Genomic DNA, 4,828 nt, shown 5'->3' on the forward strand with positions numbered 1-4,828 from the left:
CTTATAATACTTACAAAATAAAATAAAATTTATGCCACGAAATAAAGACGCACTAGGGAGATTTGTGAGACAACAAGTAGAAACTTTAGAAAACTCTCCTAGTTCGTCGTTTTCTTCCATTCGTTCAAACACTCCCGATTCACCGAGACTTCCTGAACCACCCACGATGGCTCATCAAGATGAAGTCCAACCAAGAACGCTACAGGATTATTTACATCCTACGCGTACAGCCACAGCTTCATGCATAATGTATCCCAACAATATGCCAAATTTTGATTTCAAACTCGGCATGATTAACCTCTTACCAACCTTCCATGGGTTGGAAAATGAGAGTCTGTACGTGCATATACGGGAATTCGAAGAGGTGGTGGCTACATTCAACAACCGAGCTGATGTCACCAACATTGTGAGATTGAAATTCTTTCCTTTCTCGCTCAAAGACAAAGCAAAAAGCTGGTTGTATTCCTTAAGGCCCAGATCTATCAGAACATGGGACGAAATGAAAAAATCATTCTTTGCCAAATATTTCCCGCCCCATAAGACTAGCAGCCTTAAGAGGAAAATCTCTACCTTCATCCAGAAAGACCATGAAACTTTCCATCAGGTCTGGGAAAGGTTTAGAGATTTCATAAATCAATGCCCACATCATGGATACGAAAGCTGGCGTCTGATCAGCTATTTCTATGACGGTCTCACAACAGGACAAAGACAATTCGTACAAATGATGTGCAATGGCGAATTCCTTCAAAAAGATCCCGATGAAGCTTTCGAGTACCTCGAAGATCTTGCTGAAAAGTCCTACACATGGAATGGACCGAGTCTTATGGACAAGCTGCGATCAACTAGAATCTACCAATTAAAGGAAGATGACAACGTCAAAAGCCAAATTGAATCATTGAGACAACAATTCGACACTTTCAAATCTCAAGAAGGTAGAGGAATCCATATGGCTGCAAAGGTAGAGACACGGGATCCATGCTTCATATGTGGAGGGACGGAACATCAACCGCAAGAGTGCCCAACTCTTGGTGAGTTAAGAGGAGGAAATGAGGAACAATGCAATGCTTTAGGGGATTACAAGAAGCCTTATAACCCTTTCTCAAACACTTACAATCTCGGTTGGCGCAACCATCCAAATTTCAGCTGGAAGGATTCAAACCAAGCATCTGGAAGCCAATGGAGGCCTTAGCAGCAACAACCACCAAAATCATACAATGCTCCTCAAAATAACATGCAGTCAAGTAATTATCTTGAGAATACTTTACAAATGCTTGCGCAAACTCAAATAGCCTCAACTCAAGAGCTCAAATCTTGTTTCACACAAATGGTAGAGGAAATGAAAGACATGAAAATCCAAATGACAAAGCTAAACACTACTTTGGCGATTCAAGAGCATGGGAGACTTCCCGCTCAACCTCTTATCCATCAAAAAGTGCAACACATGGCACAAACCTCCTCCTCTGCAGATACAAATTTCAAAGAGGTTAATGCCATCTCACTCGAAGTGGTCAAAGTACGGTTTCACCATTAGCTAAGACAACGAGTACGTCAATGCCCGCTCCAGATGATGATGTGCCAATAAGCATTCCAGTAAAGGCACCATTTTTTCAAGCTTTGAAATCCACTGGAAAGGTACTGGAAAATCAAGGTGAAATCCTAGACCTTTTAACACAAGTGAAGATCAACTTGCCATTGTTGCATGTGATCAAACAAGTGCCGGCTTATGCCAAGGTTATCAAGGATTTGTGCACCGTTAAAAGAAAGCACCATGTCAAGAAGCTAGCGCGGTTATTGACTGCAAGACACCGCCTAAGTACAAAGATCCTGGTTGTCCCACCATCTCATGTTAAATTGGGGAGAAGGAATTTGGTCAAGCCCTTCTAGACTTAGGAGCAAGTGTAAATATCATGCCATATTTAATATACTTCCAATTAGGTCTAGGAGAACTCAAGCCCACATCTGTGGTGCTATAATTGGCAAATAGATTAGTTAAGAAACCTCGGGGAATAGTAGAAGACGTTCTGATTCAAATTGAAAAATTCTATTACCCTGTTGATTTTCTCATCTTGGACACTTAATCTGAAGTGAGTATAGAGTCCAAAATTCCCATCATTCTCGGTAGACCTTTACTCGAACAGCAAATGCACTCATTAACTGTAGGAATGGTCTCATGAAAATATCTTTCGGGAACATGACTCTAGAAGTAAATGTTTTCCACATTGGCAAACGACCACCTGATAACGATGAGTGTTTCCAATCCTATCTGATCGATACACTTATTTCGGAAGAGGTTGAATCGAAATACACGTCTAATCATTTTAATCACCTCTTCCAAATTTCATAAAGTTATGAGCTCGATGAGTCTGCAATCAAACCTGAAATCGTCAAACACTCACAGGCTAGAAGAACCATGTTTTGGAATCCAATCTTTGAGGAACTCCCTCAAGATTGAGAAACACCAAAACCATCCATTGAACAAGCTCCTCAACCAAAGTTGGCCCAACTTCTTGATGGTCTTAAGCATGTTTTCCTGGGAGCTGACAACACTTTTCCTGTCATAATATCCTCCAAGATCAATGCCACACAAGAGCGCCAACTCATCAATGTGTTACAAGAACAAAGAGATGCATTAGGATGGACGATAGCTGACATCAAAGGTATTAGTCTTTTAATTTTCTCCCATCACATTCAATTGGAAGAAGGGGCTATACCACGTCGTGACCCTCAAAGAAGATTGAACCCAACAATGAAGGAAGTAGTTAAGACTGAAGTCTTGAAACTTCTTGATTTTGGCACAATCTATCCTGTTGCTAACAGTAAATGGGTCAGCCCAACTCAGGTTGTTCCCAAGAAATCTGGGGTAACAGTTGTACAAAATGAAAAAGGGGAACTTGTTCCTACCAAGGTCACAACTGCGTGGCACATGTGCTTTGATTATAGAAAATTAAATGCAGCCACCCGCAAACACCATTCTCCACTTCCATTCATCGATCAAATATTGGAACGTGTGGCAGGTCATCCTTTCTATAGTTTTCTCGATGGTTATTCAGGGTATTACCAAATCGAGATTGCCTTAGAAGATCAGGATAAGACCACATTCACTTGTCATTTTGGTACTTTTGCCTTTCGGCGCATGCCATTTGGCCTGTGCAATGCTCCAGCCACTTTCCAGCGATGCATGATGAGCATATTTAGTGATATGATCGAGAAATGTATGGAAGTATTCATGGATGATTTGACAGTCTTTGGAGATTCCTTTGAATCAAGCCTTCTTAATTTAGAGTCTGTGCTTAAATGTTGCAAAGAGAAAGGCTTGGTACTCAACTGAGAAAAGTGTCATTTCATGGTGCCATCAGGTATAGTCTTGGGGCATGTCGTGTCGGAACGAGGAATTGAGGTTGATCAATCAAAGATTGAACTCATATCAAAGCTGCCCACCCCCAAGACTATTAAAGACATTCGATCTTTTCTTGGGCATGCAAGATTCTACAGGAGGTTCATACACAATTTCTCGACAATTGCTCGCCCTTTTTCAAACCTCCTAGCAAAAGATGTTGTGTTCAGTTGGACACCTGAGTGTGAGGAATCTTTCCGAATGCTCGTTGCAAAACTCACTTCCGCCCCTATCATTCAGCCACCAGATTGGAACTTACCGTTCGAAGTCATGTGTGATGCTAGCAATTATGCTATAGGGGCCGTCTTAGGTCAAAGAAGGGAAGGGAAGCCCTTCGTTGTTTATTACCCAAGTAGAACTCTAAACAGTGCTCAAATGAACTATTCTATCACTGAAAAAGAGTTACTTGTTGTAGTATTCGTACTTGACAAGTTTCGTTCCTACCTGATTGGTTCACCTATCACAGCCTTTACAGACCATTCCGCCTTAAAATATCTCCTTTCCAAAAAGGATGCTAAGGCGCGTTTAATTAGGTGGATCCTTCTGTTACAGGAATTTGATATGATCATAAAAGACAAGAAAGGAGTTGAAAACGTGGTAGCGAACCACTTATCTCGTCTTGAATTTTCTGATTCCGCTGATGGCCCAGCCATTCGAGATGATTTCCCTGATGAACATCTCTTCGCAGTCACTAAGTTTCCATGGTACGCTCATATCGTTAATTACTTAGTGACTGGCGAACTTCCAGCTGCATGGAGTGCACAAGATAAACGTAAATTTTTGGTCGAGGTTCGTAACTTCTATTGTGACGACCCATATCTTTTCAAGTATTGCCCCAACCAAATTATGAGACGTTGCATTCCAGATGATGAAATTTTTAGTGTTATGAACTTTTGTCATAATGAAGCTTGTGGTGGTCATTTTTCTATGAAAAAGACTGCTGCAAAAATCTTACAGTGTGGTTTTTATTGGCCCACTTTGTTCAAAGTCACTAACAACTTTTGTCGATCATGTGAAAGGTGTCAGAAATTAGGTGCCCTATCCCGATGACATATGATGCCATTAAACCCAATTCTTGTAATAGAAATATTCGATTGTTGGGGGATAGACTTTATGGGACCATTTCCACCTTCTTCTAGCTACCTTTACATTCTCCTTGCCATAGACTATGTCTCAAAATGGGTGGAATCTGTGCCTTGTCGAAATAATGATAACACAACTGCTGTGAAATTCTTAAAGGAAAATGTGTTATCTAGGTTTGGCACACCTCGCGCTATCATAAGTGATCAAGGCACCCATTTTTGCAACTATTCTTTTGAGACCTTAATGCAAAAATATGGTGTAATTCATAAGGTTGCATTGCCTTATCACCCACAAACAAATGGCCAAGCTGAGTTAGCCAACTGAGAAATTAAGCAAATCTTAGAAAAGACG

The 4,828-nt window shown here is 40.8% G+C and overlaps 1 non-coding gene across 1 annotated transcript; it reads right to left on the minus strand.

The window, feature by feature from the left end:
- Nucleotides 1–547: 547 nt before the first annotated feature.
- On the minus strand, nt 548–654 carry LOC133813470 (small nucleolar RNA R71). Its single transcript, XR_009884480.1, has one exon. It is a non-coding gene; the product is annotated as a small nucleolar RNA R71 (small nucleolar RNA).
- Between the last annotated feature and the right edge of the window lie 4,174 nt (nt 655–4,828).

Source organism: Humulus lupulus, chromosome 1 (assembly GCF_963169125.1).
Source record: "Humulus lupulus chromosome 1, drHumLupu1.1, whole genome shotgun sequence".
Taxonomy (NCBI): Eukaryota; Viridiplantae; Streptophyta; class Magnoliopsida; order Rosales; family Cannabaceae; genus Humulus; species Humulus lupulus.